This window comes from Dendrobates tinctorius, unplaced genomic scaffold (genome assembly GCF_039654945.1).
Source record: "Dendrobates tinctorius isolate UK_male_01 unplaced genomic scaffold, ASM3965494v1 ptg000173l, whole genome shotgun sequence".
Lineage (NCBI taxonomy): Eukaryota > Metazoa > Chordata > Amphibia > Anura > Dendrobatidae > Dendrobates > Dendrobates tinctorius.
In genome coordinates, this window is record NW_027361840.1 from 8,362,713 (window position 1) to 8,385,000 (window position 22,288).

The 22,288-nt window shown below is 48.0% G+C and overlaps 1 pseudogene; it reads left to right on the forward strand.

The window, feature by feature from the left end:
• Positions 1–2,610: 2,610 nt before the first annotated feature.
• LOC141054016 (cathelicidin antimicrobial peptide-like) overlaps positions 2,611–22,288 on the forward strand; it is a 44,582-nt pseudogene continuing 24,904 nt past the window's right edge.

Genomic DNA, 22,288 nt, shown 5'->3' on the forward strand with positions numbered 1-22,288 from the left:
CAGAGATACATGATAAGATCCTGTCTGCAGCCACCACTAGGGAGAGTTCCCTGTATACAGAGATACATGATAAGATCCTGTCTGCACCCAGCACTAGGGGGAGCTCCCTGTATACACAGATACATGATAAGATCCTGTTTGCAGCCACCACTAGGGGGAGCTCCCTGTATACAGAGATACATAAGATCCTGTCTGCAGCCACCACTAGGGAGAGTTCCCTGTATACAGAGATACATGATAAGATCCTGTCTGCACCCAGCACTAGGGGGAGCTCCCTGTATACACAGATACATGATAAGATCCTGTTTGCAGCCACCACTAGGGGGAGCTCCCTGTATACAGAGATACATGATAAGATCCTGTCTGCAGCCAGCACTAGGGGGAGATCCCTGTATACACAGATACATGATAAGATCCTGTCTGCAGCCACCACTAGGGAGAGCTCCCTGCAAACAGAGATACATGATAAGATCCTGTCTGCAGCCACCACTAGGGGGAGCTGCCTGTATACAGAGATACATGATAAGATCCTGTCTGCAGCCACCACTAGGGAGAGCTCCCTGCATACAGAGATACATGATAAGATTCTGTCTGCAGCCACCACTAGGGGGAGCTCCCTGTATACAGAGATACATGATAAGATCCTGTCTGCAGCCACCACTAGGGGGAGCTCCCTGTACACAGAGATACATGATAAGATCCTGTCTGCAGCCTCCACTAGGGGGAGCTCCCTGTGTACAGAGCTACATGATAAGATCATGTTTGCAGCCACCACTAGGGAGAGCTCCCTGCATACAGAGATACATGATAAGATCCTGTCTGCAGTCACCACTAGGGGGAGCTCCCTGTATACAGAGATACATGATAAGATCCTGTCTGCAGTCACCACTAGGGGGAGCTCCCTGTATACAGAGATACATGATAAGATCCTGTCTGCAGCCACCACTAGGGAGAGCTCCCTGTATACAGAGATACATGATAAGATCCTCTCTGCAGCCACCACTGGGAGGAGCTCCCTGTATACAGAGATACATGATAAGATCCTGTCTGCAGTCACCACTAGGGGGAGCTCCCTGTATACAGAGATACATGATAAGATCCTGTCTGCAGCCACCACTAGGGGGAGCACCCTGTATACAGAGATACATGAAAGATCCTGTCTGCAGCCACCACTAGGGGGGAGCTCACTGTATACAGAGATAAATGATAAGATCCTGTCTGCAGCCACCAATAGGGGGAGCCCCCTGTATACAGAGATACATGATAAGATCCTGTCTGCAGTCACCACTAGGGGGAGCTCCCTGTATACAGAGATACATGATAAGATCCTGTCTGCAGCCACCACTACGGGTTGCTCCCTGTACACAGAGATACATGATAAGATCCTGTCTGCAGCCTCCACTAGGGGGAGCGCCCTGTATACAGAGATACATGATAAGATCCTGTCTGCAGCCACCACTAGGGAGAGCTCCCTGTATACAGAGATACATGATAAGATCCTGTCTGCAGTCACCACTAGGGGGAGCTCCCTGTATACAGAGATACATGGTAAGATCCTGTCTGCAGCCACCACTAGGGGGAGCACCCTGTATACAGAGATACATGATAAGATCCTGTCTGCAGCCACCAATAGGGGGAGCCCCCTGTATACAGAGATACATGATAAGATCCTGTCTGCAGCCACCACTAGGGGGAGCTCCCTGTATACAGAAATACATGATAAGATCATGTCTGCAGTCACCACTAGGGGGAGCTCCCTGTATACCGAGGTACATGATAAGATCTTGTCTGCAGCCTCCACTAGGGGGAGCTCCCTGTACACAGAGATACATGATAAGATCCTGTTTGCAGTCACTACTAGGGGGAGCTCCCTGTATACAGAGATACATGATAAGATCCTGTCTGCAGTCACCACTAGGGGGAGCTCCCTGTATACAGATACATGGTAAGATCCTGTCTCCAGTCACCACTAGGGGGAGCTCCCTGTTAGAGATGAATGATCAGTCACATCCTTCATCTATCACATATTTTTGCTTATTTGGCTCTTTGAATCCTGACACATTGCTGACTGCAGAATGAGTTAACAGAGAATTTGTCAGAGAGCTGGTTTTGTGAGGGAGTTTGTACCTCTTCTCAATTTTTTTGGAGCTCTTTGGTGCTGATTTATGATCTTAAAGCTTCATATCATCTTTGATGTGGTCTGTAAACGTTGAGAAGAATTGTCAGCAGTGAGTATTTTGACCAGATTATCAATTTTGTACTAATGGGTCAACGCTGCAGTGTAAAGAATGGGAGAGAGTCAGAGCAGCAGGCTGAGCCCCTGATGAGACCATAGGTTGGTTTCAGTCTGTCTCTGACTCCAGCAGACATTGCAGCTGAGCTGGAGTCACTGATCACGACTCATGAGAACGATAATGTTAACGATATCTATAACTTTGTATGTAACCCCCCTTCTCATGTACAGCACCATGGAATTAATGGCGCTATATAAATAAATAATAAAGAGAACAGTCTCTAAATGGAGACGAGCTGCAGTGTTAATAATGGGGAAAATGAGAGTAACAACAAAAGCCTCTGAAGGCATTGGAGGTGGACCATTGCAGCTAAGCAGCAGTCAGTGACTATAGCTGTGCCTAAGGGAGCTGTGCTGCAGTGTAAATCAGCGGACAGACCATACAGATGCGGCACACAGCGGTGCTGACTGTCAGGAGCTTCTTCCTCCTCAGGTGTCTCATCTTATAGGCAGAAGATGAAGACAAGGAAACGTCCTGCCAACGAGAGGATACTAATGATTGCTATAAATGCGGCACGTGGCGCAGAGGAGGCAGAGATCTCAGTCCTCCTGGCACACAGACACAAGAGTTCACAGGTCCGGCTGCGGGTGACTATGGCTGCCTGGCTCCTCTCCGCAGTGCTTCTAGCAGCAGCCGCATCACTAACCGCAGGACGCGCAATTCCACCCGGAGTCTCACAGCAAGCGGACTACATGTCCCAGGCCACTGCCCTCTACAACGCGGAGTCCGATGGGGAAGTGGTCTATAAACTCCTGGGAGCCCCCCCTGCGGTGAGTGCCCCCTTGAGGTGATTGCTTGCCCCCCTGAGGTGAGTGCCCCCCTGAGGTGAGTGCCCCCTGAGGCCTGAGGTGAGTGCTTTCCCTCCTCATGTAACAGCCCCCCTGAGGTGAGTTCCCCTCTGAGGTGAATGCCGCCTGAGGTGAGTGCCCCCCCGAATTGAGTGACCCCCCCAGAGATGAGTGCCCCCCAGAGGTGAGTGACCCCCCCGATTTGAGTGCCCTCCCTGAGGTGTGTGTGTGTCCCCTCTGAGTGAGTGCCGCCTGAAGTGAGTACCTCCTTAGGTGAGAGCCCTCTTGAGGCCTGAGGTGAGTGCTTTCCCCCTCATGTAACAGCCCCCCTGAGGTGAGATCCCCTCTGAGGTGAATGCCGCCTGAGGTGAGTGACCCCCCCAGAGATGAGTACCCCATGAGGTGAGTGCTCTCCTCCCTGAGGTGAGTGTCCCCCCTGAAGTGAGTGTCCCCCCTGAGGTGAGTGACCCCTTGAATTGAGTGACCCCCAATGAGGTGAGTGACCCCCAATGAGATGAGTGTCCCCAGATGTAAGTGCCTCCCCTGAGATGAGTGCCCCCCTGAGGTGAGAGCCCCCGAGGTGAGTGACCCCTCCCGAGGTGTGTGCCCCCCCTCTGAGTGAGTGCTGCCTGAAGTGAGTACCTCCTTAGGTGAGAGCCCTCTTGAGGCCTGAGGGGAATGCTTTCCCTCTCATGTATCAGCCCCCCTGAGGTGAGTGCCCCCTTAAGTGAGAGCCACCCTGAGGTGTATGCTCTCTCCCCTGAAGTGAGTGCTCCCTATAAGTGAAAGCCCTCTATAGGTTAGAGCCCTCCTGAGGTGAGTGCCCCTATAGGTGAGAGCCCCCTATAGGTTAGATCCCTCCTGAGGTGCGTGCCCCCTACAGATGAGTGCTCCCTATATGTGAGAACCCCTATATGTAAGTGCCCCCTATAGGTGAGAGTACTCTATAGGTGAGTGCCCCTATAGATGAGTACCCCCTGAGGTGAGAGCCCTCTATAGGTGAGTGCCCCCTATAGGTGAGTGCCCACCTGTGGTGAGTGCCCCCTATAGGTGAGTGCTCCCCCTCTGAGTGCCACCTGAAGTGAGTGCCCCCTTAGGTGAGAGCCCTCCTGAGGCCTGAGGTGAGTGCTTTCCCCCTCATGTAACAGCCCCCCTGAGGTGAGTGCTCCTCTGAGGTGAGGGTCCCCCTGAGGTGAGTGCCCCCTTAAGTGAGAGCCACCTTGAGATGTGTGCTCTCCGCCGAGGTGTGTGCCCCCCTATAGGTGAGAGCCCTCTATAGGTGAGAGTCCTTTATAGATGAGAGCCTCCCTGAGGTGAGTGACCCACCGAGGTGAGTGCCCCTTATAAGTGAGAGCCCCCTATAGGTGAGTGCCCCCTATAGGTGAGTGTCCCCTGAGGTAAGTGTCCTCTGTAGGTGAGTGCCCCAATCGGTGAGTGCCCCCCTGAGGTGAGAGCCCCTTATAGGTGAGTGCCCCCCTGAGGTGAGTGCTCCCTATAGGTGAGTGCCTCCCTGAGGTGAGAGCCCTCTATAGGTTTGTTCCCTCTATAGGTGAGAGCCCCCTATAGGTGAGAGCCCCCTTGAGGTGAGTGCCCCCTATAAGTGAATACACTCTGGCCTGAGAGCCCCCTATAGGTGAGAGCCCTATATTGGTGAGTGACCCCTATAAGTGAGTACACCCTGAGGTGAGAGCCCCCTATAGGTGAGAGCCCCCTATAGGTGAGAGCCCCCTATAGGTGAGTGCGCCCCCTCTGAGTGCCACCTGAAGTGAGTGCCCCCTTAGGTGAGAGCCCTCATGAGGCCTGAGGTGAGTGCTTTCCCCCTCATGTAACAGCCCCCCTGAGGTGAGTGCTCCTCTGAGGTGAGGGTCCCCTGGAGGTGAGTGCCCCATTAAGTGAGAGCCACCTTGAGGTGTGTGCTCTCCCCCTATAGGTGAGTGCCCCCTATAGGTGAGTGCCCCCTGAGGTGAGAGCCCTCTATAGGTGAGAGCCCCTTATAGGTGAGTGCCCCCCTGAGGTGAGTGCTCTCTATAGGTGAGTGCCTCCCTGAGGTGAGAGCCCCCTATAAGTGAGAGCCCTCTATAGGTGAGTTCCCCCCTGAAGTGAGTGCCCTCTATAGGTGAGTGCCCCGTGAGGTGAGTGACCCCTATAAGTGAGTACACCTGGAGGTGAGAGCCCCCTATAGGTGAGTGCCCCCTGAGGTGAGAGCCCCCTGAGACGAGAGCCCTCTACATGTGAGAGCCCTGTATAGGTGAGAGCCCCCTGAGGTGAGAGCCCTCTATAGGCGAGTGCCCCCCTGAGATGAGTGCTCCCTATAGGTGAGTGCCCTCTATAGGTGAGAGCCCACTATAGATGAGTGTCCCCCTGAGGTGAGTGCCCTCTATAGGTGAGAGCCCCCTATAGGTGAGTGCCCCCTTGAGGAGAGTGACCCCTATAAGTGAGTACACCCTGAAATGAGAGCCCCCCTGAGGCGAGAACCCTCTATGGGTGAGAGCACCCTATAAGTGAGTACACCCTGGGCTGGGAGCCCCCTGTAGGTGAGAGCCCTATATTGGTGAGTGCCCTCTATAGGTGAGAGCCCCCTAAGGTGAGTGACCCCTATAAGTGAGCACACCCTGAAGTGAGAGCCCCCTATAGGTAAGAGTCCCCCTATAGATGAGAGCCCCCTGTAGGTGAGAGCCCCCTGTAGGTGAGAGCCCCCTGTAGGTGAGAGCCCCCTGTAGGTGAGAGCACCCCCTGTGTAACATCATGTTACCTTGGATTCTTTTATTGGATGGTTATCAGTAATGTACATTTCCTCTATAAATATAAGGGCGTGTTCACACATGGGATATTGCAGTGTTTTGCTGCATTAAGTCCACAGCAGTTTCCAGCAGCCGCAGAGTCAGTGAGACTCCTGAAAGCTCGTGCACGCCCGGGTTTTCTTTTCCGCTCATTATTCACCCTCCTGCGTCTTTGCCTATAAGTAGTGTGCTGATGCTGCATTTGTGCTGCACTTTCCATGCATTCAAATGAAGGGGTAAAAAACACAAGAAAAACGCAGCATGTGAACATACACTAAGAATTAATATGAAATATTTGTGGAGTTTCATTTTTAATCTTGTGGAAAAATGTCATTTAGTTCTTGTTATATCTGTTACTTAGTGACACCTGTGTGTGACGAGATGCTGGCACTGCAAATCAGGGGGCACGCTACTGCCAGTATTATTTATTAGGGGCACGCTACTGCCAGTATTATTTATTAGGGGCACTCTACTGCCAGTATTATTTATTATGGGCACTCTACTGCCAGTATTATTTATTAGGGGCACGCTACTGCCAGTATTATTTATTAGGGGCACTCTACTGCCAGTATTATTTATTAGGGGCACGCTACTGCCAGTATTATTTATTAGGGGCACTCTACTGCCAGTGTTATTTATTAGGGGCACTCTACTGCCAGTGTTATTTATTAGGGGCACGCTACTGCCAGTATTATTTATTAGGGGCACGCTACTGCCAGTATTATTTATTAGGGGCACGCTACTGCCAGTATTATTTATTAGGGGCACGCTACTGCCAGTATTATTTATTAGGGGCACTCTACTGCCAGTATTATTTATTAGGGGCACTCTACTGCCAGTATTATTTATTAGGGGCACTCTAAGGGTGTGTGCACAAGTTGCGTTTTTTGCTGCGGATCCGCAGCGGTTTTGGTTCTCTCTCTCAGGGTGTGTGCACACGTTGCGGAATGCTCTGCGGATTTGTCCTCGCGGATATAGTAAAATCCCCAGGTAAATCTGCAGGTCAGAAGACCTGCGGTTTATCTGTGGATTACCCTGCGGTTTTGCCCTGCGGTTTATTATCTCTACAGATTGAAAACCGCAGCAAAACTGTGCAGAAAAATCCGCACCGTCTGCACTGCGGTTTTCGTTTTCCATAGGTTATAATGCTACTGTACACCGCAGCAGAATCCGCAGCGTGTGCACACACCCTATCACCATTGTTATTTTTGGGAGACACTCTACTTCCAGTGTTTTCTTATTGACGCCACTCTTCTATCACTGTTATTTATTGGAGGCTTGCTAGTGAAACTTTACATCAGGGTCACTCTACAGACAGTACTGTCTACTAGGGGCACTCTACTGGCAGTATTGTTAATAAAGGGACACTTTTCTGGCACAGTTTATGTGGGGAAACGTCACATACAGTATTATTTTGGGGGGCACTGTACTTGCACTGTTTATTAGTGGCCACTCTGCTGACAGTACTATTTCTAAACAGGCGCTCTGCTGCACTGCTTATGTAGCTGCACTTTACAGTGGTTATTGTACTGACGGTACTGTTTCTTCGAGGACATTTATTGGGGCACTCTTTTGGTATTGTTTAGTGGGCAATCTTATAACAATACTTTATATCAGTGCATACCACTGACAACACTGTTTTATAAAGTAGTGGGCTTTCTTACGACAGCCCTGTTTATCAGAGGGCGCTCTACTGTTCCTCAGAGGGCACTCTACCGTTTATCAGAGGGCGCTCTACCGTTTATCAGAGGGCACTCTACCGTTTATCAGAGGGCACTCTAGCGCTCTACCATTTATCAGAGGGCACTCTACCGTTTATCAGAGGGCACTCTACCGTTTATCAGAGGGCGCTCTACCGTTTATCAGAGGGCACTCTACTGTTTATCATTAGCCACTCTGTCAACTGTATAGTTTGTAAGTGGGCACTTTACTGGCCAGAATGTTTTTCAGTGACAAATCAAAGGGCTCTATTGTTTTTCAGTGACTCCTTTACTGATTGTACGGTTTATCAGAGGGCACTCTACTGACAATACTGATTTACAGTCGGCATTCTAAGGACAGTATTATTTAGCAGAGAGCGCTCTACAGTTTTTCGTTGGGCACTTTACTGACTGTGATCCATGGGTACTCTCCTGTCTGGAATGTTTATCAGTGGCAAATCTAAGGACAGTATTGTTATCAGACAGTCCTGGATTGATAGTCCTGTTGATGAGTGGTCACTCTACTGATAGTCCTGTTGATAAGTGGTCACTCTACTGATAGTCCTGTTGATGAGAGGTCACTCTACTGATAGTCCTGTTGATGAGAGGTCACTCTACTGATAGTCCTGTTGATGAGCGGTCACTCTACTGGTAGTCCTGTTGATGAGCGGTCACTCTACTGATAGTCCTGTTGATGAGCGGTCACTCTACTGATAGTCCTGTTGATGAGAGGTCACTCTACTGATAGTCCTGTTGATGAGCGGTCACTCTACTGATAGTCCTGTTGATGAGCGGTCACTCTACTGATAGTCCTGTTGATGAGCGGTCACTCTACTGATAGTCCTGTTGATGAGCGGTCACTCTACTGATAGTCCTGTTTTTCTGTGGAAAATCTATTGATATTACAGTTTATAAATTGTCACTCTCCTGAACAGGAGAGTGCCAATGTTTTAGCAAATTTTTTAGTTGCCACTCTACTGACAGCACTTTTTTTTAGTGGGCACTCTACTGACAGCACTTTTTTTAGTGGCCACACAACTGACAGCACTTTTTTTAGTGGGCACTCTACTGACAGCACTTTTTTTAGTGGTCACTCTACTGATGGCACTTTTTTAGTGGCCACTCTACTGACAACACTTTTTTAGTGGCCACTGTGTGGTAGCGCTGTCATTCACATAGGGGATCACTCGCTTAGCCGCCACAAAACCAGATCCGGCACAGGTTTTCCATAAAACCATTATAGTCCATGCGGTTTATTTATGCAGCACAAACCAAAGCAAGCAACATAAAGTTTATATCAGCATAGCATCCTTGACAGAGCTTCTCTCTGTCCTCCCTGTGGTCACACAGGTTGGCATACACAGGCTCTTCAGCCTCATAGTTATCTCACCCATGTCCGGGTTTCCTCATGGCTGTTTCTCCATGCTGCAGACATCCATTCCCTCCAGGGAATCACCAGGCACGTGCAGCCATTACACACAGCCACTCCACATGCTGCTAGCCAGGAGACACATCTCCCAGCGGGACCTTTCACAATGGACCAACCAGGTCCCTGCATTCACCACATGTGATCTACCCTGACCACCTTATATGGCCCGTAGCCACACCCACCGGGTCACATGGCGATTACCTCATCACAGGTCCTTGAACCCTTCACACACACTTTGCAACAGCGTTCTTAAACACACCCCCTGGGTGGGTTTGTAGGTAGGTGGGTTTGTAGGTAACTGGGTCCGCCCGTCTCCACAGTTACCTCCAGACTTCTCCCTGACACATTGACACAACACGTTAGCAGTATCACTGCTGATCAACACACACATCAGTCTCCATCTCAAGGCCACCCACCTTGAGATACATAATGGTCATTCATGACTCTGCCATTCATCCTCTCCCCTCGGACATCCACACAGCGCCCCCTAGCGGACACAGTGGTCACTACACCACACCACTCTACTGACAGCACTTTTTTTAGTGGCCACTCTACTGACAGCACTTTTTTAGTGGGCACTCTACTGACAGCACTTTTTTTAGTGGCCACTCTACTGACGCTTTTTTTAGTGGCCACTCTACTGACAGCACTTGGCTGAGGATGATATCTGATAACCTCAGACTCCAGCAGACAATGCAGGAAGGTTGAAGTAACAGTAAGAACACACCAGGACTCTCAGGAGATGGTGACTTTGTAAGGAGTAGAGAGTTCAGGTCTTAACATTTTGCATCAGTTTTGAGCTGCAGCCAATAGGAAGTCCCAGAGCCGGATATTAGCGCCGTTCTCTGTCTGTTTTCTGTTGGTTTAGGCAGATTGGCGTCTTTGGAACGTTCCGTCACTTTCTAGAGATACTGACAGGAGATTTCCCGAAAAACATAAAATAACAGGAAGACATAAATCTTCAGATAAAGAACAAGTATAATTCCGTGTGGATTCGCCCGGACATCCGGCTCACCCACAAGAGATTTGGATATTTCAGTTCCCGTCACCTGTGACTCCTTCCCCCCCCCAGGTGCCTTAGTAGAATCCCTTTTAACCAAGCATCAAAACTACAGCAAGTCTATGGGAGTGCGGGAGAAAGCCGAGACTGTACTTTATTTCTCCAGGCAGCCCCACTAACCACGAGTATCTGCGCTCCATCCCACTAGAGATACAAAGCCCCATTCTCGGGATCACTGAGGGTCCCAGGGGTCCGACCCCTACTCATCAGTAATTTCAGTTGAGAATAAGTGAAGCATAATAGGAGAGTAACCCTTCAGTATCAGCACAAAAAACTGCCCCCACCAGTAACATCCTGGAGGGGTGAGCATTTATTGATTTTACTCACTTATATAGCGCCATTCATTCCCCAGCGCTGTACCGACATCATCATCACTGTCCCCATTGGGGCTGACTGTTTTTCTTTGGAGTATGGGAATAACAGAGTATTGGAGGAAACCCACGGAGAACATACAAACCCCTTGCAGATGTTGTGCTTGGTGGAATATGAACCCACAAGCCCTGCGTGCAAAGCAACAGTGATAACCACTGAGCCACCGTGAACAGTTCTAACCACTGAGCCACCGTGAACAGTTCTAACCACTGAGCCACCGTGAACAGTTCTAACCACTGAGCCACCGTGAACAGTTCTAACCATTGAGCCACCGTGAACAGTTCTAACCACTGAGCCACCGTGAACAGTTCTAACCACTGAGCCACCGTGAACAGTTCTAACCACTGAGCCACCCTGAACAGTTCTAACCATTGAGCCACCGTGAACAGTTCTAACCACTGAGCCACTGTGAACAGTTCTAACCACTGAGCCACTGTGAACAGTTCTAACCACTGAGCCACCGTGAACAGTTCTAACCATTGAGCCACCGTGAACAGTTCTAACCACTGAGCCACTGTGAACAGTTCTAACCACTGAGCCACTGTGAACAGTTCTAACCACTGAGCCACCGTGAACAGTTCTAACCACTGAGCCACCGTGAACAGTTCTAACCACTGAGCCACCGTGAACAGTTCTAACCACTGAGCCACTGTGAACAGTTCTAACCACTAAGCCACCGTGAACAGTTCTAACCACTGAGCCACCGTGAACAGTTCTAACCACTGAGTCACCGTGAACGGTTCTAACCATTGAGCCACCGTGAACAGTTCTAACCACTGAGCCACCGTGAACAGTTCTAACCATTGAGCCACCGTGAACAGTTCTAACCACTGAGCCACCGTGAACAGTTCTAACCATTGAGCCACCGTGAACAGTTCTAACCACTGAGCCACCGTGAACAGTTCTAACCACTGAGCCACCATGAACAGTCCTAACCACTGAGCCACCTTGAACAGCTCTAAGCACTGAGCCACTGTGCTGCCCACTATCGCCAAGAAGCTGCATGCCGCTGTACATTACCAAGCACAATGAAAAGCGTCGCATGGAGTGGTATCAAGCCACCACCACTGGACTCTGGTGGAGACATGTTCTGTCTGGGTTTGGTGATTCCAGGAGGACGTTACCCCCTGATTGCATTGTGTCCCCTGCACACTATAGCCCTGGCCTTCTCCAACACTTCCCAAAATTCCCACAGACACCTCAAAATCTTAAAGGCATCCTCCTGAAAAGAGCGGGAGCTGTTATATCTGCTGAGGGGTGACTGCATATCGCGCATCAATGTAAACCAGAGCTGGGCAAAGTGCGACCTGCAGGCAAATTCTGACCCTCTAGCTGTTCCAGTTCACGGACCGAGAAAGCCAAAGAGCTGAAAACAGTGGCCCACGGACCACACTATGCCCTCGTCCACCCGCAACCCAGCGTCACCGCTATGTGCATCCTCAGGATGCAGACAGCACTGAATACATTGGTGGAGGACAAAGCCGCTAGCTCCTTCTTCCACCAATCACAACGCATGACTCAGACAAGAGATGATGACATCATTACATCAATTCTGCTTCGTGTCAGTGCATCGGAGACTAAAGTAGGGCTCCAGGGTAACTGGAGCGAGGTATGTGCTGCTTTTTTGTTTTGAGTATGTGTATGGGATGTTTGCACGTCTATAGAGAGGCTATGTGAGGTCTCATACTGTATATAGGGGGCTATGTGAGGTCTCATACTGTATATAGGAGGCTATGTGAGAGCTCATACTGTATATAGGAGGCTATGTGAGGTCTCATACTGTATATAGGAGGCTATGTGAGGTCTCATACTGTATATAGGAGGCTATGTGAGGTCTCATACTGTATATAGGAGGCTATGTGAGGTCTCATACTGTATATAGGGGGCTATGTGAGGTCTCATACTGTATATAGGGGGCTATGTGAGGTCTCATACTGTATATAGGGGGCTATGTGAGGTCTCATACTGTATATAGGGGGCTATGTGAGGTCTCATACTGTATATAGGAGGCTATGTGAGGTCTCATACTGTATATAGGAGGCTATGTGAGAGCTCATACTGTATATAGGGGGCTATGTGAGGTCTCATACTGTATATAGGGGGCTATGTGAGGTCTCATACTGTATATAGGGGACTATGTGAGGTCTCATACTGTATATAGGGGGCTATGTGAGGTCTCATACTGTATATAGGGGGCTATGTGAGGTCTCATACTGTATATAGGAGGCTATGTGAGGTCTCATACTGTATATGGGGGGCTATGTGAGGTCTCATACTGTATATAGGGGACTATGTGAGGTCTCATACTGTATATAGGGGGCTATGTGAGGTCTCATACTGTATATAGGGGGCTATGTGAGGTCTCATACTGTATATAGGAGGCTATGTGAGGTTTCATACTGTATATAAGGGGCTATGTGAGAGCTCATACTGTATATAGGGGGCTATGTGAGGTCTCATACTGTATATAGGGGGCTATGTGAGGTCTCATACTGTATATAGGGGACTATGTGAGGTCTCATACTGTATATAGGGGGCTATGTGAGGTCTCATACTGTATATAGGGGGCTATGTGAGGTCTCATACTGTATATAGGGGGCTATGTGAGGTCTCATACTGTATATAGGGGGCTATGTGAGGTCTCATACTGTATATAGGAGGCTATGTGAGGTCTCATACTGTATATAGGGGGCTATGTGAGGTCTCATACTGTATATAGGGGGCTATGTGAGGTCTCATACTGTATATAGGAGGCTATGTGAGGTCTCATACTGTATATAGGAGGCTATGTGAGGTTTCATACTGTATATAGGAGGCTATGTGAGGGCTTATACTGTATATAGGGGCCTATGTGAGGTCTCATACTGTATATACAGTCATGGCCAAAAGTATTGACACCCCTGCAATACTGTCAGATAATACTCAGTTTCTTCCTGAAAATGATTGCAAACACAAATTCTTTGGTATTATTATCTTCATTTAATTTGTCTTAAATGAAAAAACACAAAAAGAATTGTCCTAAAGCCAAATTGGATATAATTCCACACCAAACATAACAAAGAGGGTGGACAAAAGTATTGGCACTGTTTGAAAAATCATGTGATGCTTCTGTAATTTGTGTAATTAACAGCACCTGTAACTTACCTGTGGCACCGAACAGGTGTTGGCAATAACTAAATCACACTTGCAGCCAGTTGACATGGATTAAAGTTGACTCAACCTCCATCCTGTGTCCTTTGTCTTCATTTAAGACAAATTAAATGAAGATAATAATACCAAAGAATTTGTGTTTGCAATCATTTTCAGGAAGAAACTGAGTATTATCTGACAGAATTGCAGGGGTGTCAATACTTTTGGCCATGACTGTAGGAGGCTATGTGAGGTCTCATAATGTATATAGGAGGCTATGTGGGGGATCATACTGTATATAGGAGGCTATGTGGGGGATCATACTGTATATAGGAGGCTATGTGGGGGATCATACTGTATATAAGAAGCTATGTGGGGGATCATATTGTATATAAGGGGCTATGTGTGGGCTCATACTGTATATAGGGGGCTATGTGTGGGCTCATACTGTATATAGGAGGCTATGTGGGGATCATACTGTATATAGGAGGCTATGTGGGGGATCATACTGTATATAGGAAGCTATGTGGGGGATCATATTGTATATAAGGGGCTATGTGTGGGCTCATACTGTATATAGGGGGCTATGTGGGGATCATACTGTATATAGGAGGCTATGTGGGGATCATACTGTATATAGTAGGCTATGTGAGGTCTCATACTGTATACAGGAGGCTATGTGGGGGTTCATACTGTATATAAGGTGTTATGTGGGGAATCATACTTTATATAATGAGGTTATGTGGAGGCTAACACTGTATATAGGAGGCTATGTGGGGGATCATACTGTATATAGGAGGCTATGTGGGGGATCATATTGTATATAAGGGGCTATGTGTGGGCTCATACTGTATATAGGAGGCTATGTGAGAGCTCATACTGTATATAGGAGGCTATGTGAGGTCTCATACTGTATATAGGGGCCTATGTGAGGTCTCATACTGTATATAGGAGGCTATGTGAGGTCTCATACTGTATATAGGAGGCTATGTGAGGTCTCATACTGTATATAGGAGGCTATGTGAGGTCTCATACTGTATATAGGGGCCTATGTGAGGTCTCATACTGTGTATAGGAGGCTATGTGGGGTCTCATACTGTATATAGGAGGCTATGTGGGGGATCATACTGTATATAGGAGGCTATGTGGGGGATCATACTGTATATAGGAGGCTATGTGAGAGCTCATACTGTATATAGGAGGCTATGTGGGGGATCATACTGTATATAGGAGGCTATGTGGGGGATCATACTGTATATAGGAGGCTATGTGGGGGATCATACTGTATATAGGAGGCTATGTGGGGGATCATACTGTATATAGGAAGCTATGTGGGGGATCATATTGTATATAAGGGGCTATGTGTGGGCTCATACTGTATATAGGAGGCTATGTGAGGTCTCATACTGTATATAGGAGGCTATGTGAGGTCTCATACTGTATAAAGTAGGCTATGTGAGGTCTCATACTGTATATAGGAGGCTATGTGGGGTCTCATACTGTATATAGGAGGCTATGTGAGGTCTCATACTGTATATAGGAGGCTATGTGGGGGATCATACTGTATATAAGGGTCTATTTGTGGGCTCATACTGTATATAGGGGGCTATGTGGGGTCTCATACTGTATATAAGGGTCTGTTTGTGGGCTCATACTGTATATAGGGGGCTACATGGGGGCTCATACTGTATATGAGAGGCTGTGTGGGGGTTCATACTGTATATAAGGTGATATGTGGGGAATCATACTTTATATAATGAGGTTATGTGGAGGCTAACACTGTATATAGGAGGCTATGTGGGGGCTCATAATGTATATAAATGGCTATTTGTGGGCTCATACTGTATATAAGGGGCTATGTGAGGTCTCATACTGTATATAAGGTGCTAAGTGAGGGATCATACTTTATATAATGAGGTTATGAGTGGGCTCACACTGTATATAGGAGGCTGTGTGGGGCTCATACTGTATATAGAGAGGGTATGTGGAGCTCAGCCCATACTCTATATAAAGAGGTAATGTGAGAGCGCATATTGTATATTATTATTATTATCTATTTCTATAGCACCATTGATTCCATGGTGCTGTACATGAGAAGGGGTTACATACAAATTATAGATATCACTTACAGTAAACTAACAATCACAGACTGATACAGAGGGAAGAGGACCCTGCCTTTTCGGGCTTACATTCTACAGGATGGTGGGGAAGGAGACAGTAGGTTGGGGGGTTGCAGCTGCTCCAGTGTTGGTTGAGGTGATATCTCCAGTAGTGGTGAGGAGGTATTGGGGTCATTGCAGGCTGTAGGCTTTCTTGAAGAGATGGGTTTTCAGGTTCCGTTTGAAGGATCCGAGTGTGGTTGATAGTCGGACGTGTTGGGGCACAGAATTCCAGAGGATGGGGATATTGGGGAGAAATGTTGGAGGCAGTTGGGTGTGGAGCAAATAAGAGTGGAGGAGAGAAGGAGGTCTTGGGAGGACAGGAGATTACGTGAGGGAAGATATCAGGAGATTAGTTCAAGACATATGGAGGAGACAGGTTATAGATGGCCTTGTAGGTCAGTATTAGTAATTTGAACTGGATACGCTGAGGGAATGGGAGCCAGTGAAGAGATTTGCAGAGGGGACAAGCGGAGGAGTAGCGAGGAGAAAGATGAATTAGTCGGGCGGCAGAGTTAAGGATGAACTGGAGAGGTGCAAGGGTGTTAGCCGGAAGGCCACAGAAAAAGATGTTGCAGTAGTCGAGGAGGGAGATGATGAAGGCATGCACACGCATTTAGTAGAGTGAAGGGACGGATTCTGGAAATATTTTTGAGCTGGAGGTGACAGGAGGTAGAAAGAGCTTGGATGTGTGGTTTAAAGGACAGGGTAGAGTCAAGGGTTACTCCGCGGCAGTGGACTTCCGGTACGGAGGAAAGCGTGATGTCGTCAATTGTTATAGCTAGGTCGGGTAAGGAAGATCTGTGAGCTGGAGGAAAGATAATGAGCTCAGATTTGTCCACATTGAGTTTGAGGAAGCGAGAGGAGAAGAATGGCTGATAGACACTCTGGGATTCTGGACAGCAGGGAGGTGACGTCTGGGCCAGAGAGGTAGATCTGAGTGTCATCAGCATAAAGGTGGTACTGGAATCCGTGGGACTTTATGAGTTGGCCCAGGCCAAGTGTATATATTGAGAAGAGTAGGGGTCCTAGAACAGAGCCTTGGGGGACTCCAACAGAGAGAGGGTGGGATGAGGAGGTGGTATGGGAGTGGGAGATGCTGAATGTGCGGTTGGAGAGGTATGAGGAGATCCAGGATAGGGAAAGGCCTTTGATGCCAAAGGAGGAGAGGATCTGTAGTAGGAGGTAGTGGTCAACTGTGTCGAAAGCAGAGGACAGGTCTAGAAGCAGGAGTATGGAGTATTGTTCGTTAGCTTTGGCTGTAAGTAGGTCGCTAGTAATTTTGGTCAGGGCTGTCTCAGTGGAGTGATGGGGGCAGAAGCCAGATTGTAGATTGTCAAAGAGCAAGTTAGATGAGAGGTGGGATGACAGTTCAGCGTGGACGTGCTGTTCCAGGAGTTTGGAAGCGAATGGAAGCAGCGATATTGGGCGATAGCTGGACATAGCGGTTGGGTCGAGGGTTGGCTTTTTAAGGATAGGCATGATTGTGGCATGTTTGAAAGTAGAAGGGAAGGTACCGGAAGTTAGTGATAGGTTGAAAAGGTAGGCTAGGGATGGGATAAGTGTGGTGGTGAGGTTGGGGAGGAGATGGGATGGGATGGGCCACTTACACCTAAAGAACATCTCTAGAATCCACCCTTTTCTCACCATGGAAACGACAAAAACCCTCACTGTAGCATTGATCCACTCCCGGCTGGATTACTGCAACGCTCTATTAATTGGCCTCCCCGTCACTCGACTATCCCCTCTCCAGTCCATACTTAATGCAGCAGCCAGGGTTGTCCATCTGGCTAATCGGTACTCGGACGTGTCCGCTCTTCGTCAGTCATTACACTGGCTGCCCATTCATTATAGGATCCACTTCAAAGTACTTGTTCTCACCCACAAAGCTCTCCACGGTGCGGCACCCCCCTACATATCCTCCCTCATTTCTCTCTATAGGCCTAGCCGATCGCTGCGCTCTGCAAACGACTTTCGACTAACCTCTGCACTAATCCGTAACTCCCACTCCCGACTCCAAGACTTCTCCCGTGCTGCTCCTATCCTCTGGAATGCTCTACCCCAAGAAATTAGGACTAACCACAATTTGCATAGTTTTAGGCGCTCCCTCAAAACACATTTGTTCAGAGCGGCTTATCACGTTCACTAATCAAAGTCATTCTATGTGTAAGTGTGCGTGTGTAGCCCATTCACTATCTCCAACCATCTTTCACTCCCTCAAGATGGCTGGACCATCATTGTAAATACACCACTGTAGATGCACACCTGTACTCTGTATCTCCCTCACCTCATTGTAGATTGTAAGCTCTCACCAGCAGGGGCGGCTTATTTCATCTTATTTTGCTTTAATTATTGTATTGTTAACGTTGTTACTTATGTGTTTTGAAAATGTTAAACTGTAAAGCGCTGCGGAATATGTTGGCGCCATATAAATAAAGATTCTTCTTCTTATTATTATTATGGGGTCAAGTGCACAGGTGGTGAGGTGCGATTTGGAGAAGAGACGATTAAGCTCCCCTTCAGTGATGTTGGAGAGGGAGGTTATGGGGTTTGGGCATTGGTCTGGTATACAAAGGGGTTGTGGTGGTTGAATGATGAAGACTTGCCATGTTTGGTCAATCTTATTTTTGCAGTGTGTGGCAAAGTCCTCAGCAGAGATGAGGGAGGTTGAGGGGGCAGTGGTGGGTGGAGGAGGGAGTTAATAGTTTTGAATAACTGTTTGGGGTTGTAGGATAAGGAAGATACAAGGGTTGTGAAGTAGGCCTGTTTAGCAGAGGTGAAGGCAGATTTGAAAGCGAGTGTTGCCTGTTTGAATGCAGTGAAGTCGTCTTGTGAATTTGTTTTCTTCCAACGCCGCTCTGCAACCATATTTACACATATAGTGTTAGATACCAGTGCTGCAGAACATACTGGGGGTCACCGTACAGTTATATATTAGATGACTTACCGCTGACGTTCCTTCTCATGGAGTTGTTCACTTTTTCTGTCTTTTCCATCTGGCCCAGACCGATATGACAACTTCTCCAGCCAGGACTCGTCTGCAGAGACTACAGCACAGACACATTGGTGGCGTAACTAGAGTCTCATGGGCCCCAGTGCAAGATTTGGACAGGGCTCCCCATCCTGGTATATATATATGTCCTCCATCCTGGTATATATGTCCCCCTCCCTGTTCCCCTTCCCGGCCCCATCTATTGACACCCTGCACCACATCCCCATCCTACTGTCACCCCAATGCTGAGCCGCTGCTGCCGTAATCCACACACTGAACGCAGGACAGGAAAATAAGACCCCAGAACTACCAGAATTACCTTTTGTTCAGTAACTTCAGTTTACTAAAAAATAAATGAAAAAATAAAATAATTAAATTATCAAAAAGTTGTACAGTATCAAATAGAACAAAAAAACCTTCAACTCACCGTGAAAAAAAAACTCCTCCCGCGGCTCCGCCAAAGTGTTTCCATAAGAGATTGTCTGTCAGGATATAGTGACACAAACATAACTAAAATTTTTGTAAAAAGTAAAAGTAGTAAAACATAAAAAATCAGCAGTCAGTTAGTTGAGCTTTTCTTGCTCTACCAGCTTGCTGACTGTTTCCAATAACAACAATCAGAACAGAGTGATGAGAGATGAGCAGACGCTTCATGGTTCATGACTTTGGTAGAATGTTATTAATCACCAGAACCGTGGACGTCAGATGTAAAGAGGGTGATTCACGGTGGGAAACGTGGGGGGGGGCACGGTGCATCATGTCTGATGACGGACAGTTCTCATAACAATGATTCCGATGACCTCACAGGTTTCACAATTCGATCACATCTATGTTTTCTCAGCCGTGCAACTGATTGTATAAGCCTAGCAAAAACAGCACAAATCAATAGATAATTCTCTACATCTGTGCCTTCCAACTACAAGTCCCAGCATGCCCTGACAACCTGCTCTGCGATCACAGTGTCCTCCTGCCAGGGGCAGCAGTGATCAGCTGTGATCTGGTCCCAGCACGAAGTGCTCCTTCTTCCTGTAGCTCCTCCGCAGGAGACAAGAAGAATTACATAGTGTGTGTAATGAGCTCCAGCAGGAGGCGCTCTTTGTAGTTGTTCTGCTTCCTAAATGGGAGAAACTACTTACTCAGACTTAAGCCCCCGTGACACACAGCGAGATCGCCAGCGAGATCGCTGTGTGTGACAGGGATCAGCGACCGGCCCACCTGCCGGGTATCGCTGATCGTGCTCGATCGGCCTGGGTCGTTTTTTGATCGCTGGTCTCCCGCTGGCCAGTGCGCATCGCTGCGTGTGGCAGCGAGAGACCAGCGATCAGCGACGCTGGACGCTGGTTTCTATTGTAAACATAGGGTATCCAGGAGTCGCGCGGCTCTTAGATACCCCATGTTTACATTGGAAACCAGCGTCGCTGGTCCTGATCGCTGGGGCTGTCTTTGTGACAGCTCACCAGCGATCAGCCTAACGATGTCCCAGCGATCCCATCATGTCGGATCGTTGGTGAGATCGCTGGGACATCGTTATGTGTAATGGGGGCTTTAGGCTACTTGAGAGAGTTTTCTTAGCTTTTTTGAGGGGGGTTTAGGCCGTCTTACGTTGTGATCAGGGGCGTAACAATCACAGTCGCAGGGGAGCAGGAGGAGCGTCCGCCGATGCTGCATCAATTTCACCTGGATGGGCATCTTCAGGCGCACATTCAGCTGAAATGTATTGTGATGCAGAGACCCGCCGGCTCCCTGCACAGCAACACACGCTGCTGACAAATCATACGCCAGCCGCAGACGTTTGCATGACCGTGACGGGAGGTGCATGACAGTGACGTTATGTGCTGCCCGTGCCAGTACACCGAAATCAGCTGCCACCTTCCGCACCAGCCATAGAGGAGGACGCTGCATGTCGTGAGAGCGGAGGAAGGTGAGAAGAATCACGAAAATGGCAAAAAGTGACAATATTTAATATCAAGATCCAAACCACCACTGGAAAAAGCAACAAGACAAGGACACATCCAACGCCAAGATCTGAAGAACATGTGGAGGCCGTGAACTCTATTATGGTGGCTTGGTGTCTCTCCGCCTCGTGTTGACTGTTTTCCATTGTGGCTTCTTGTCCTGCTCTTGCCCTTAAGTCCATCATGATTGCTCATAAGATGGTGGCCAAGGTTGTGAGATGCCTACACTGTACTCTCAGGAGAACTTGATGTACTTTCCTAAGGACCAGAACACCACAGTTATGATCTTGGGTGGAGGAAATGTATTTCATAGAATGCAGCTTCTGGTGGTGGATGCCCCAATATTATGACCTTTGAAGATCACTTTATGGACAACTTTGTATGGAAAAATGTTCCCACCAGCTTGTACCAATCCCTACTATCCATGAAGAGTAGTGGATTTTCCAATTTCTTAATGAACCCTTGCAGCTCCTCTTAGAGGAGAGTTTTGGACAACACCCTGTAGTCAAAGGGAAAGGGCCAAACAAGACTTTTTCCCATCCTTCCAGGGCCCCAGAGCTTGGCTTTCATGACTTTCTCTGTCCTCCATAGAGATATTGGGGCCATTATTTCCAGAATTTCTTGGGACAAGTTTGCCTTGTATTCCTCACTCTTCTGCCGGAAGGTTGGAATTTTGTGCTGTTATGGATTGGATCCAAATCATTAATACCCCAGGTAACTACTGATGGGTCCTTGGAGAACCGCAAAACTGTCTACACTTTTACCAATAATACTTCTATTGCCAAAGACCATGTCAGACCGAGCGTTCCTGCGCCCCTGGATTAGATCTTTTTGGATCCCGGTCTATAGGCGCAGCTCCAATAATCGCACGATGGAGATGACAATCCCATAGTCTTGGTCATAAGTGGAATTTCTCTGTAGCTGATTAATGTGACGCGTGAAGAGTCCTCAGCGGTGACGGCAACTTTGTGGTAAAGATAAGATTTCCTGTTGTTGGATTTTTCCTGGTTAAACTAATATTAATAATAATACCAAGAAGAAGAAGAAGCATCTGTGGATATTGAGCAATCACACAGAATATAAAGCCGGGGGCTGCATACTCAAGACTGCACACCGGGTACAAACGGGGCACAGGGCAGACTGAGAACAATGAGAGCCTAAGCTGAGATACTCTGCGGCTACTGAAGACACTGTGTGGCATCCCCAGCTTAGATACACCGGAGTGACTGCGCGGAGAGGAGTGGTACAAGGAGTCATAGTCTTCACTGGAGGAGCATTTCTATCAGGACTGACCGGCGAGAATATACCGGAGGAGCATGGAGCGCTGTCTGCAGCTGGGTCTGATACTGCAGGTGGCAGCCATAATGTATTCTGCCCCCCACAGCAGCCCCCCACAGCAGCGGCCAGTGGATGAGGCCTTAGATGTATATAATAAGGATCTGGGCACTACAGGATTTCGGTTTGGGATACTGCAGGTATGTAAATATATAACTATGTCTATTATTATTTTTCATTTTTATAGTGCCATTTATTCCATACTATGTACAGTGGGTACGGGAAGTATTCAGACCCCTTTCCATTTTCACTCTTTGTTTCATTGCAGCCTTTTGGTAAATTCATTTTTTTTTCT